Source organism: Dipodomys merriami, unplaced genomic scaffold, assembly GCF_024711535.1.
Source record: "Dipodomys merriami isolate MVZ:Mamm:240054 unplaced genomic scaffold, mDipMer1.0.p SCAF_57, whole genome shotgun sequence".
Classification (NCBI taxonomy): Eukaryota; Metazoa; Chordata; class Mammalia; order Rodentia; family Heteromyidae; genus Dipodomys; species Dipodomys merriami.
This window is the reverse complement of record NW_027206146.1, coordinates 1,971,035-1,985,754: the sequence shown is the minus strand read 5'-3', so window position 1 is coordinate 1,985,754 and position 14,720 is coordinate 1,971,035. Positions and strand designations below refer to the sequence as shown.

Below are 14,720 nucleotides of genomic sequence, written 5' to 3'. Positions count from 1 at the left end.
TTTCTTTTTTTTTTTTACGTCAGTCATGGGGCTAGAACTCTGGTCCTGGGCACTGTCCCTGAGCTCTTCAGCTCAAGGTGAGCATTCTAACACTTGAGCCACAATACTATCTCCTCTTTGCTGGTGGCTCATTGAGTAACAGTCTCAGAGACTTTGCTACTTGGGCTGGCTTTGAACCACAGAGTAGTTAGGATTACAGGCATGAGCAACTGCTGCACTGCCCAGTTCACTGACTTTTCTATTGTTCTTTTTATAGCTTGCATTCATAGTTCTTCTTTCCTTTCATATTGTGTTTACCTTGCTATTATTTTCTTGCTCTGTAAGGAATGATGACAGGTGGAGACTTTTGGGACTTTCTCTTTTGTAAGGTCAGGATCAAAGTTTCCTCTCCACACAGACCTGGTTTCTACGTTCATATACAGATGCGCCTTATATTTAGCCGATATGGTCATGCTGAGTTTACAGGAAGAGTGGCAATCGGGAATTCTATATTCTCTATCTCTGAAGGTCAAAATGGCTGGAATAATTGAGCAAGTGGAAAGTTTAAGATCATGTGCAAACATTAAAAAGAGAGTTGTAGAGCGTATCTCTGAGACTTGATAATTTAAGCATCCTTAGCCATCACATAGTCCATGGTACTTCCACTTGGGGTATTGTTTTCTTTCTCACCAGCCTGTGCTGAAGCTTGAACTCACGCCTGTGCGTTGGTCCTGAGACTCTTTGTGCTCATGGTTAGGGTTCAACCACCTGAGCCACATCGCACTTACAGCTTTGTCCGAGTAGTTTCTTGTTTTGTTTTGTTTTTGTTGGTTCTGGGGCTTGAACTCTGAGCGTGGGCTCTTCACCACACGGCTCACAATCTACCACTTGAGCTAAGAGTGTCTTCGGGATTTCTAGTAGTTTATTGGAGAAAAAAGTCTCGTGGACTTTCTTGCCCAGACTGCATTTGAACTGTAATCCTCAGTTATCAACATCCATAATAGCTAGGTTTACAGGCATCAGCCACCAGTGCCCTGCTTGTCTGAATACTGTTTTGGAAATAAGCATCTCAATTTTTTTTTGCCTGGGCTGGCTTCAAACTACAGTCCTCAGATCTCAGCTTCCTGAGTTGCTAAGATTATAGGCTTGAGCCACTAGTGCCCAGCTTTTTTATTTTATATTTTATAATGGTTTTCTAAACAAAGAAATCACATCTTGGAGACAAAGAAAAAAATTGCCCTAAAAATTCACCACTCCTATTTAACTCAGTTCCATGCTCTTCTAACGTAATAGATATCCTTTTCCTCTACTCACTTCTAATGAGATCGGCTTCAAAAGTTTTCCAATATTCCCTGGACTTCCCTCATCTTGGTCACATCTGTTGGAAATGGTCATGGAAGTTCAGTGGTGCTCATCAGTATCCACAATTCTCCAGTGTTTGTCACAGAGAACCTCTGTTCCCCACGCACACGGTGTCACTGAACTTCCAGGTGACATGATGAGCACACCCATAGAGGAGATGAGATCACACAGTCTTGAGCCTTTATCTTGGGGCTCCATGACTGAGCACACATGCTGTGGCCACTGCCTCAGCACCTCTGTCTTGACAGCCAAATCTTACTGGGTAAGAAGGTATTCTTCTCAGACAAGTGACAGTAGGAAATGAAACTCATCAAGAAAATGCAGAAGTAACTTCTCTGTAAAATGTGTGTCCTGTGTGGGGTTACAATGAGGCACACTTCTTGTATTTTAGAAGAAATGTTTGTTAAGAATCACAGGTCTCTCTCCTGCCTCAGTGGTGCAGCTCCACATTCCTTCGTATCCTGGAGACCCCACAGCTTTGTATGTTCAGGGGTAAAACAATCTTGGCTAAAATAAGCAAATAGAGCTCAGTACTTTTTTGCAATGAGTAATGTCTTGATGTGATTTCTCTTTACATTTAAATCACTAGTATACTATTAGAAGATAGTCATTGGAAGATATTTTGCAAAAGAAGAAATTGTGACCTGACAAATTATGATATGAATGTATGAAGATATTTGACATTACTTTAATACACTTAGGCTTCTCATTCACATTCCAACCAATGTCTACAATGTGATCTCTTTTCCTCTGTTTCTCTCTTATTGCTTTTCAACTTACTTTTTTTTGAGAGTGAAAATACCGGACAGAGGGGTTACAATTACATGAGCAGGTAATGAGTACATTTCTTATCAAGCATTGCAAAGTAATGAGTACATTTCTTACCAAGCATTTTTGCTCCTCCTTGTTTTCTCCTTACCATCCCTTCCCATCACCTCCCACACCACCACACCCAACCTTCTCAACCCAATCCCCTCCCCCTCAACAAAGTTGTAAAGTTCATTTTACAACATAATGTCTTGTACATCTGATTGCTGCAATGGGTCCGCCCGTATCCCTATTTAAATAATTTGTTTTTTCCCTTCCCCACCACAAATTATGCCAACATTAAATACAGTGAAAACAGGGGTTATACCATGGGGGAGGGACATACAAAGCAACAAAGAAATCACCTTATAAATATTTTGGAAACAATCACGAGAGGAAAAAACATTTGAATCCTTACCTTGGGGTTCATTTCACCTAACATAAACTTATCTGACCACTTCTGCTTGTCTCAGACATATACTAGTTATTGCAAATAAGTGAAACCATGGGACCTATGTTTCTTTGGGCCTGGCTTACTTCACTTAATATAATTGTTTCCAAGTCTTTCCATTTCCTAACAAATGGGGCATTGTCATTCTTTCTGATGGAGGCATACAATTCCATTGTGTATATATACCACATATTCTTGACCATTCATCTCTTGAGGGGCATCTGGGTTAGTTCCATATCTTAGATATAGTAAATAATGCTGCAATAACCAGTTGTGCTATTAGCTTCAGTGTGGTATTCTTTGTGATCATTTGGATAAATGCCCAAAAGTGGGAATGCTGGGTCATAGGGGAACTCTGTGTGAAGTCTTTTGAGCAACCTCCATACTGCTTTCCAAAGTGGTTGAACAAGTTTACACTCCCACCAACAATGCAGTAGGGTTCCCTCCTGTCCACATCCCCTCCAGTATCTGTTATTGTTAGAGTTCTTGCTTCTAGACATTCTAACTGGGGTGAGGTGGTATCTCAATGTTGTTTTGATTTGCATTTCTTTCATGGCTAGGGAGGTTGAGCATTTCTTCATATGTCTATTGGCCATCCTTCTTTCCTCTTCAGAGAAGTTTCTCTATAAGTCTTTAGCCCACTTATTTATTGGGCAGTTTTTTCTTTGAGGATTTGTTCTTGGGGGATTTAACTTTTTGAGTTCCAGGTATATTTTAGATATAAAACCTTTGTCTGTTGTATGGCTAGTGAAGATCTTCTCTCAATCTGTGGGCTTTCTATTGATCTTGTTAGCTATGTCCTTGGCCATGCAGAAGCTCTGCAATTTCTTTTTTTTAAGGGCATTTTTTAAATTGTGAGAATACCTTACAGAGGAGATACAATTACATGGGCATGTAAACGAGTACATTTCTTTTTTTTTCTGTATTTTAATTTATGTTTTCAATTATTCTGTATTCCTTATATATGGTGTATTCATGTGTCTATCTCTGGAGGGTAGAGAACTTGAGGAAAAAAGGTGGAAAAGTACAGCAGTACATCTCACTTGACCCTTGTGTGTGGAGATGGGAGGGAGGGACTGGGACAGTGTGAGTGAAGGGAAGACACTGCACAAAAGGAATGTACTCATTACATAATCACCATTACAATAACAATGAAGTAAATTAATTAAAAAGTTTACATAATAACACCTAGTCCAGCTTTCTCTTCTTGCAATTTTTATTAAAAATTAGGCTAGCCTGTTAACCATATATTTGCTTTAAAAATAATTTTTCCACTTTGAAATGTTAGTATCACTTTAGGCCACAAAGCTTTATTTACAGAGTCCTTCTGAATGTATTGCAGTTGTGCACACATCAGTGTGAAATGCTGGCAAATAGATTAGATTTACAGGAAAGCAGAAAAGAGGTAAATAAACAATTTTTTAATTTAATATATACAGTGCCATTAATGGCTGCTATTTTACAGTTTTCTCTTGAGGATAATCTACAGAATACTTTTTACAGTTCATAGTGCCCAGGTTCCAGAGTGCAGGGGAACCACCCCACATACTTTATAGTGTTATCTGACAGGTTCTGAGTAGCTGCTCATTATTATTTTTCCCACTTTTTTTCAAAAGTTTTAGAGATGAGGAATCATGATTTCAGCACTATTATAGCACTCATATAAAGTTTTAGCAGCTTTCAGAATGGAGTTAGGAGAATTGAGCCCAACAAGCTGACCCAGAAATTGCTTCATCTCATCAGTGCTGTCCTTTGTTACTTTGTTTCCTGTGAATCTGGACGTAAGGATGTGCCAGGAGCTCAGCAATCGATATCCTCTATTTAAGGTCTCTTATTATGCAACACTTTAATACATTCTGAAGGTCTTTTTCTGGAATATCAGGAAATTCAATCTCATCATTAGTGTCAATTATGGCTTGTAATTTTACAATCTGATTAACTATATCCTGAAATGAAGTTTTCCCATAAGTCATATAGTACAAAATGCATCCTAAGGACCAAACATCACTTTGGGAGCTAATCTTTGACTTGGATTTCCCCTCTTTTGAGGTAGACATGTTCTTGATTGATTCTGGCAGCATGTAGTTAATGGTGCCAACCTGAGAATCCTTAATAATGCTTGTTGCATCTGGTTGCATTTGGTTTGCAATCCCAAAATCAATTAGCTTTAGCATTCCATCAACTCTCAGAAAGTTAGCTGGCTTCAGATCACTATGAACAATGCCATGCTAATGGATTGTGTGCACTGCTTCAAACATATTTTTTCAGTAACTCTGGCATTCCCATGGATCAATGGATTTTTTCTTTTTCAGCCAACTGTTCAGATCGATATCTCCATATTCCATTACCATGTAAATGTATTGGTCAGTAATTTCATAATCAAAAAGTTGGGTGATCTTATCACTGTGCTGCTGCAGCTTGTTCAAATAAGCTATTTCTTTCCAGTAACTGTGAATAGTTTGGTTTTCTGCATCTTCCAAGCTCACATATTTTATAGCATATATCTGTTTCTTCTCATTCAATACCTGAAATACCTTGCTAGAACCTCCACTGCCTACCTGCTTTAATATAGCATACATTTTTCCTTTAACTGAAATGCGTTCATTTGTTGAGGCTCCTGAAAACTGTGAGATTTGTAGAGGAGTAGCAGAGACTTGCTGTTGGAAACAAGTGCGCTAGCCATAAGGAATCGATGACGGATAGGCCTGTGGCAAGTCATTCTTTATAACGGGAGTTCTAAAACAGCTCATGTAATCATCCAAGGTATCTCTACTTGGTCTTTTACAGATAGACTTTGGATCAGTCCATTTAGGTGCAGATACTGATGGTGACTGCTTTGAAATGGGCAAGACAGTTTGTTCAATCGTGGCACATTTCTCTGTATCAAGCTTTGGAGCTGCTTCAGGAATATGCTGCTGATTTGAAAATACAGGGTTCTGGTTCACACATTCTGACTTTTTCATTGACTGCCATTGTTTCTTTGTACTTCCTAGAATCTTTGGATCTTGATACTCTATCTTCTTCTAATTTAGTTAGAAGACTTGGCTCAGTTTTGTTGTTCAGGGTTATCGAATCATTAAGAAATTCAGAATTCTTTTCATCTGATACCATAGGCTCCTTGGCATGGATATTTTGAATAGACTTCAAAACTCTTGATTCTTAACAATCATTTCCACTGGGTTTAGATCCAGACACAATCAAATCTCGGCATTCTGATCCAGAATTCTGTCTTTTTGTAAAAGCTGGCACAACTGAGCTAACCCCTTCCCTTGATAATCTGGGCTGTTCAGAAGGTTAATTGGAACTTTTCCAAATGGGCAAGACAGTTTAGTTTTGTTAGTTTGCTTCAAAGGATTTCAAGGACCTATTTTTGCCTCTTGTGAGGGTATGTTCTCTCCATTAAATAACAGGCTTTAGTGGCCAGTCCTCTGGAGTCACTGCCAATGTCCCTATTCAACACATGTCCAAGAGAACCAGAGGAGGATTCCTGGGCTGTTAACATCGTAGAACCTGACAGACTCTTCTCCTCCTCCTCTGAAAGCAGTTTCTTTTTTTTAGAGGTTTAGTGCCACGCCGACCCCAGTAGAGTCTGCTTAGCATGGGAAACCATCTATCAGACCATGATAGGGGCCTCGAGACCTATCTCTGAGTTTTGGGACTTCACCGAAGTCTACCTCGGAGAATAGGGCTTCTAAGAGGCCTACTCCTGGGAAAAGGCTGGCAAAACCCCTGGAAAAGATGTGTTTCTGCCTATCTTTTCCTCATAAGAGTGCCTATTAATCTTTTACTGTTTCTTCTGCTCATTGTACTTACTCATTGTCAACGTTCCCTTATTCAAAGCTCTTTCTTAAGAGTGTTGACGACTCCAATATCTGATGAGTGTCTTAAAAATATGACTAACTCACCAGAGTTAAGTGCTACCCTGAAACCCCTCTTATGGAGGCTAGTAGACAAGCCATAAGCAAATATAAAAGTATTGGGGGTTTCACAAAGTCACTTCAGCAGAAGGAATTGTTTGTAAGAGATTTACAAAAAGTTGTAGGCGCGGCTAGAACAGAAAGAATGTATGGCAATTGCTGAGATAACTACTTAGGAGAAAGAACTTCCTCATTTACTAAGAGACTTGCTAAATCTAAGTCTCCTTGGTGTTTACTATTAAAGAAGGAACAGAAAAGATCTTATGGGACAATTAAGGCCTCTATAGAAATAAGGTAATGGTTAGTTGGTGACAAACATCAAAACCCATTATATTTCTTAGAGATAAGCTGGAAACAAGTGCCTATCAGGCGACCAGTTGGTGACCACCCAAGGATGAAGCCCTGCAGCAAGGTTGTGTAACCTTTTGCCCTTTCAGGCGACCAGCTGGTGACCGCCCAAGAATGAAGCCCTGCAGCAAGATTATGTAACCTTTTGCCCTTTCTTATGGAGACTTTTTGCTATAAAAGTTTGTTATCCTCTGCATTAAATCGCACTCAGCACTCAGCATCCACTCCTAATGTGTGTGAGTTGTCTGTTTGCCATCTCCCCATCCTATTCCAGGTTCCTCCCCTAGGTATCCTCCGTCGTCCCGACAGAACCCGGTCCGCGGCAGTTTAGGTTACATATGGCAATTTCCAGCATTTCCAGTGGGACTGCTCCACTTTCCACAGCTTTCAGCAGAAGTTGTTTACTTTTTCTGAAATTACTTTGAGAAAGCTCATACTGTGCAAAAGATATGTGAACAAAAGCAAACCTCTTGCACTTTGCTCTGGCAATCTGAAAGTAGTCATGAGCATCATCAGGCTCTTGAATAGCTTTTAACTCAGCAAATTTAATTTGAATTTGAGCAAAACTCTCATTTTTTCCATATATTTCAGGAGGCAGTGCTTCAATAGCTTGACTGTAACGACCAGTCAATTTATTTAAAAGACTATCATCTAAGGAGGCACTGTTTTTCTCTAATTTGAGCAAGAAATTCAACCAGTCCTCGGGGTTGTTCGCCATTATCAAATATGGTTAACAGTTCCTGAGTTATCTGTAGTATCAGCAAAGACTTTAGTCAAGCTTAAATCATCACTAAGGCCTTCATTTTAAATTTATTCTTAATATCTCTCACTTTGCTCATGATGGAATCAATTGTCAATTCTCTGCCTCTCCCATCTTCAGCCTCCATTTCTAAGGTGCAGCTAGTCAATTGAGTGAGCCAAAGCTGCACATCCAACTTTCTGATGATCGACTGCAGGTAAGCCTTAAGGACTTTCCAGCCTGAGTTGACTTTAACCACCATCCTCATATGTCCGCCTCCATAGTGGCAAGGATCAAAGGGGAGAGCCACTGGTAGCTGGCAATGTTACACTCTTGAAGTGATGGCCAGTGATGCTTCACAGCCCCCAACCTGGCCACAACTGTCGGGCTTATCCACAAGATAGTACCGGCCTCCTCCCGGAAGCCACAAGAAGGAAAAGGAGTATATTTCTTATCGAGCATTGTTGCATCCTCTTTGTTTTCCCTTCCCATCCCTTCCCATACTCCCCCCACAATCCCCACCCGATTCTCCCCAACCTCAACAAAGATGTAAAGTTTGTTTTTCAACATAACGACTGGTACTTCTCATTGTTGCAATCGGTCCACCAGTATCCCTATTTGAACGATTTGTTTTTGCCATTCCCCTGTCCCCATATTATACCAACATCAAACACAGTGAACCCAGGGGTTACACCTTGGAGGAGGGACATACAAAGCAACATAGAAATCATCTTATAAATATGTTAGAAACAATTGCATGAAAGAGAAAAAAAACATGTGAATACTTATCTATCTTGGGGTTCATTCCCCTGACATCAGCTTATCTGACCTTTTCTTCTTGACTCAGACATATACGAGGTATTGCAAATAAGAGAACCATGAGACCTATGTTTCCTTGGGCCTCGCTTACTTCACTTAATATAATTTTGTCCAAGTCTTTCCATTTCCTAACAAATGGGGCAATGTCATTCTTCCTGTTGGAGGCATAGAATTTCTTTGTGTATATCTCACACTTTCTTGATCCATTCATCTACTGAGGGGCATCTGGGTTGGTTCCATATCTTAGCTATGGTAAATAAGGCTGCAATAAACATAGTTGTGCTGGTAGCATAAGTATGGTTTTGTTTGTGATCATTTGGGTAAACGCCCAAAAGTGGGATTGCTGGGTCATATGGGAGCTCTATGTGGAGTCTTTTGAGGAACCTCTATACTAATTTCCAAAGTGGTTGAACAAGCTTACACTCCCACCAACAATGTAGTAAGGTTCCCTTCTGTCTACCTCCCTTCCAGCATTTGTTGTTATTAGAATTCTTGATATAGCAATTCTAAATGCGGTGAGGTGGTATCTCAATGTTGTTTTGATTTGCATTGCTTTTATGGCTAGGGAGGTTGAGCATTTATTCATGTGCCTATTGGCCACCCTTCTTTCCTCTTCAGAGAAATTTCATTGTAAGTCTTTAGCCCACTTATTTATTGGGCAGTTGTTTCTTTGAAGATTTGTTGTTGTTGGATTTAATATTTTGAATTCCAGGTATATTTTAGATATGAGACCCTTTTCCGTCATATGGTTACTGAAGATCTTGTCCCAATCTGTGGCCTTTCTATTGATCTTGCTAGCCATGTCCTTTGCCATGCAGAAGCTCTGCAATTTCATGCAATCCCATTTGTCCAATCTTTCTTTGGTTTGTTGTATTTCTGGGTCTCTACTAAGAAAATTTCGGCCTGTGCCAAGGAGGCCTAGGGTTTCTCCTATTCCATCCTGTAATGTTTTCAGAGTGTCTTCTTGGACTCCAAGGTCTTTGATCCATTTGGAGTTGATTCTGGTGCAGGATGATATATAAGGATCTAGCTTTAGTTTTCTAAAAGTAGCTAACCAATTATGCCAGACCATTCACCGAAGAGGCTGTCTTTCTTCCATTCTATTTTTTAGCTGCCTTATCACTGATTACATTTCTGGGTTTTCAATTCTATTCCATTGGTCCTCAGGTCTGGTCTTATGCCAATACCTAGCTGTTTTGATTGCTATGGCATTGTAGTAGTTTGAAATTTGGTATTGATATTCCTCCAGCACTGTTCTTTCTGTTGAGGATCAATTTTGCTATTTGGGGGTCTTTTATTGTTCCATATGAATTTTAGGATTGCCTCTTCTATTTCCTTGAAGAATAAAGTTGGGATATTGATAGGTATTGCACTGAATTTTTAGATAGCCTTGGGAAGCATTGCCATTTTCACGATGTGGATCTTTTCTATCCAGGAGCATTGGAGTTTTTGCCACTTTCTAAGTTTTGTTTTGATTTCAGGTTTTTAAGCTTTCATATAGAGGTCCTTCACTTCTTTGGTTAAGTTAATTCCTAGGTATTTTATTTTTTGGGGGCTATTACGAATGGAGTTCCTTTCCTAATTTCAGCCACGCTTTTCTCATTGTTGGTATACATAAAAGCCATTGATTCTGGAGGGTTAATTTTATACCCTCCTACTTTGTCAAAGTTTTGAATCACCTTGAGTAATTTGGGAGTGGAGTCCATGGGATTCTTTAAATACAAGATCATGTCATTTGCAAAGAAGGAGTGTTTTATTTCTTCTTTCCCTATTTGGATCTCCTGATGTTTGCATCTTGTCTTATTGCTGTAGCTAGGCATTCTAATACTAGATTGAAGAGCAGTGGAAATTGTGGATATTCTTGTCTTGTTCCTGAGTTAAGAGGAAATGTCTTCAGTTTTTCACCATTGAGTATGATTCTGGCTGTAGGTTTCTCATATACAGCCTTTATTGTATTGAGGAATCTTCCATGGATACCTAATTTTTCCAGAACCTACATCAAAAATGGGTGTTGGATCTTGTCAAGCGCTTTTTCTGCATCTATTGAGATAACCCTGTGGTTCTCGTCCTTGCTCTTGTTGATGTGATGAATTATATTAATTGATTTGCGTATATTGAACCAGCATTGCATCCCCGAAATGAATCCTGTTTGATCGTGGTGTGTGATTTTTTTTGGATGAATTGTTGAAGTCGATTGGCCAAAATTTTGTTGAGAAGTTTTGCATCTATGTTCATCAAAGAAATAGGTCTAAAGTTCTCTTTCTTTGATGAGTACTTGCCTGGTTTTGGGATGAGGGTTATGATGGCTTCATAGAATGTGTTCGGTAGTGAACTTTCTCTTTCAATTTCATTGAAGAGTTGGAGGAGTATTGGTGTTAGCTTTGCCTTGAAGGCCTTGTAGAATACTGCTGTAAATCCAGCTAGTCCTGGGCTTTTCTTAGATGGGAGGTCTCTTATTGCTGTTTCTATTTCAATGCTTGATATGGACCTGTTAAGCTGGTTTAACTCATCTTGGTTTAGTTTTGGCATGTCAATATTTGCTAGGAAAAGGTCCACTTCTCCCAAGGTCTCAAACTTATTAGCATAAAGTTTTGAGAAGTATTCCCTTATACTGTTCTGAATCTTGGTTGTTTCTGTGGTGATGTTTCCATTTTCATCTCTGAGCTTATTTATTTGTGTATTCTCTTCTTTTTCTCATAAGATTAACTATGGGTCTGTCAATTTTGTTTATTTTTTCGAAGAACCAACTCTTTGTTTTGTTGATTCTTTCTATTTTTTTGCATTCTTATTCATTTAATTTTGATTTAATTTTAATTATTTCTTTCCATCTACTAGATTGGGGTTTATTTGGCTGCTCTTTTTCAAGGAGGTTCAGATGTGTCATTAAATTGTTGGTTTCAGATCTCTCCAATTTGTTGATGTCAGAACTCAGAGGTAAAAACTTGCCCCTGAGTACTGCCTTAGCTGTGTCCCAGAGGAGCTGGTAATTTGTGTGCTCATTTTTGTTGAATATCATGAACATTTGAATTTCCTTTCTAATCTCTTCCATGACCCACTCGTGATTCTGCAATGTGTTGTTCAGCCTCCATGTGTTACAGGATTTTCTTTGGTGGCATTTGGTGTTGAGTTCTAATTTTATTCCTTTGTGTTCTAAGAGAATCCATGGTATAACTTCAATGTTTCTGAATTTAGACAAGCTTGCTTTGTGACCTAAAATGTGGTTTATTTTGGAAAATGTTCCATGTGCTGCTGAGAATAACGTGTATTCTGATTCTGCTGGGTGAAAAATTCAGTAGATGTCTGTTAGATCTAGTTGATCTATGCAGTTGTTTAGGTCTGCAGTTTCTCTTTTGAGTTTTTGCTGAGTTGATCTATCTAGTGCGGAAAGTGGTGTGTTAATGTGCCCAACAATTAATGTGTTTGGATCTATGTAGGATTTGAGAGAAAGTAGTGTTTCTTGGATAAAATTGGGTGCTCAGTTGTTTGGCGAATAGATATTTAGAACTGTAATATCCTCCTGAAGGAGAGATCCCTTAATTAGTATGTAGCAATCTTCTTCATCTCTTCTCACTAATTTTCATTTGAAGTCTATTTTAGTTGATATCGGGATTGCAACTCCTGCCTGTTTATGGGACCATTTGCTTGGTAGATTTTGTTCCAGCCTTTCACATTAAAAATGTGTTTGTTTTTAAGAGGAGATGTGACTCCTGAAGGCAGCAGATAGAAGTAACTTGCTTTTTAATCCAACTAGACAGTCTATTTTGCTTAATTGGAGAGTTAAGTCAGTTAATGTTGAGAGATAGGACTGAGATGTATTTGGGGTTCCTGCCATTTTATCCACCTTTTGGGGGTCTGCGGCAACTGGGTTCTTCCTATGGTTCTTGGATTCTCAGTTTGGGTGTGGTTGCTTGGCCTTTATTGTGGTCTTGTTGGTTGTCTATGTATAGGGCATTTTTAAGGATCTAGCTTTAGTTTTCTACATGTAGTTAACCAATTTTGCCAGCACCATTTACTGAAGAGGCTGTCTTTCTTCCATTCTATTGTTTTAGCTTCCTTATCGAAGATTAGATGGCTATAGGTCTGTAGGTTCATTTCTGGGTTTTCAATTCTATTCCATTGGTCCTGAGGTCTGTTCTTATGCCAATACCAAGCTGTTTTGATTACTATGGCTTTATAGTAGAGTTTGAAATTTGGTATTGATATTCCTCCAGCAGTGTTCTTTCCGTTGAGGCGCATTTTTGCTATTCGGGGTCTTTTATTGTTCCATATGAATTTTTGGATTGCCTCCTCTATTTCCTTGAAGAATGAGGGTGGAATTTTGATAGGTATCGCGTTGAATTTGTAGATAGCCTTGGGAAGTATTGCCATTTTCACGATGTTAATCTTTCCAATCCAGGAGCATGGGAGGTTTTGCCATTTTTTAAGTTCTGTGTTGATTTCCTTTTTCAAGATTTTAAAGTTTTCATCATAGAGGTCCTTCACTTCTTTGGTTAAGTTAATTCCTAGGTATTTTATTTTTTGTGGGGCTATTACAAATGGAGTTGCTTTCCTAATTTCAGCCACACTTTTCTCATTGTTGGCATATAGAAAAGCCATTGATTTTTGGGGGTTAATTTTATAACCTGCTACTTTGCCAAAGTTTTGAATCAGCTTGAGTAATTTGGGAGTGGAGTCCATGGGATTTTAAGAATCTTTTGTAGGGCTGGTTTGGTGGAGATTTATTGTTTTATCTTTTCTTTGCTATGGAATAGTTTTATTTGATGTTCGGGTATGAAGAAGAGTTTAGGTGGGTACAGTATTCTTGATTGATAGTTATTTGTCATTAGTGCATGGCATACATCATTCACGCTTTTCTTGCTTTGATTGTCTCCGCTGAGAAATCTGAGGTGATTCTAATTGGTTTCCCTTTATAGGTGATGGATCTTTTCTCTTTGACAGCTTTAAGAATCTTTTCCTTGGTTTGAGTTGATCCTGTGTGGATTATAATGTTGTGGCACAATGTTCTATTCTGGTCTGGTCTATTTGGAGTTCTAAAAGCTTCTTGTATCTGAATAGGCCTATCTTTTTGCATGTTTGGGATGTTCTCTGCTAGGATCCTATTAAACAAATTTCCTAGACCATTAACTTCTGTCTCTATGTGCTCCTCTACATCCATTATTCTCAGATTAGGCCTTCTGATTGTGTCTTCCAAGTGTTGAATAGATCTATCATATTTCTTGGATTTATCTTGGATGGTTGTATGTTCTTTCTATATAATATCTAGGCTGTCTTCAATCCCTGAAATTCGAACTTCTGCATGGTCTAACCTACTGTCAAGACTTTCTACTTTGTTTTTTATTTCTTTTCCTTCTAGTTGGTCGACTTTGATGGATTCAAGCTCTTTGTTGGAGCTTTGTTTTAGATCTTGTATGAACTTCTTTACTTCCTTAATTTGGTGTTCAGTGTTTATTTTCAAATCACTTAGTTGATTGGTTATGGTTTCCTTGGACTCCCATTCCTTCTGTTGGGTTCTGTTCAGCATTCCCTTTCTGGTCTCCCTAACTTCTTTCAGCTCTCTGTTTATGGATTCCATGAATGCCTTTAGTGATCTTTCTGTATTCTCATCCCACTCTCTAAATTCCTGTATTACTGTTTGATTAGCTTCTTCATGTTCACACTATTCCTGTAGTACTCTTTTAGTGTTCTCAGCCTGCTCACCCCATTCCTGACTTTCTCTTTGTCTGTTCTCAGCCAGTTCAGGAAATTCCTGTCTATCTCTTTGAATGATCTCAGCCTGCTCACGCAATTCCTGTCTATCTCTTTGACTGATCTCAACCTGCTCATGCAATTCCCTTATTTCTCTTTGACTGTTCTCAATCTGCACATGGAATTCCTGTATTAATCTTTGAGTAGCTTCCTCACGCTGATGAGATTCCTGTATTGATCTTTGGTTTGCCTCTTCTCTCTCCCTATCATCCTCACACTGAGGCCTTTGCTGGTTTTCACTCTTTTTATTTACCATGTTTACCAGTAGTGTTTGTAGAGGTTTGGGGGGAACTCTCCTCTGGATAATTCATTTTCTGTTCTGTCACCTGATTATCATGAGTGGGAGTTGAGATTCCCAGACTTGCCAGTTTTATTTTTTTTTTTCAGCTTGTTCTGGTCATTTGGGATGAGAGTAACACATTTTGTGCTAGAACACTCAACAACAAGCATCAACCAAAGATTGTAGTTGCACAGTCAAAAGCCTGCAGATACAATCTTGTTCAAGAGATACAATCTATTCAACATCAAACAACTATGTCTTAATGGCCTAAGA

At 38.9% G+C, this 14,720-nt stretch overlaps 2 pseudogenes; both read right to left on the bottom strand.

The window, feature by feature from the left end:
• Nucleotides 1-4,217: 4,217 nt before the first annotated feature.
• On the bottom strand, nt 4,218-5,572 carry LOC138812411 (dual specificity protein kinase TTK pseudogene; annotated as a pseudogene).
• Nucleotides 5,573-7,147: 1,575 nt separating this feature from the next.
• LOC138812410 (dual specificity protein kinase TTK pseudogene) lies at nt 7,148-7,751 on the bottom strand (annotated as a pseudogene).
• Nucleotides 7,752-14,720: the final 6,969 nt, after the last annotated feature.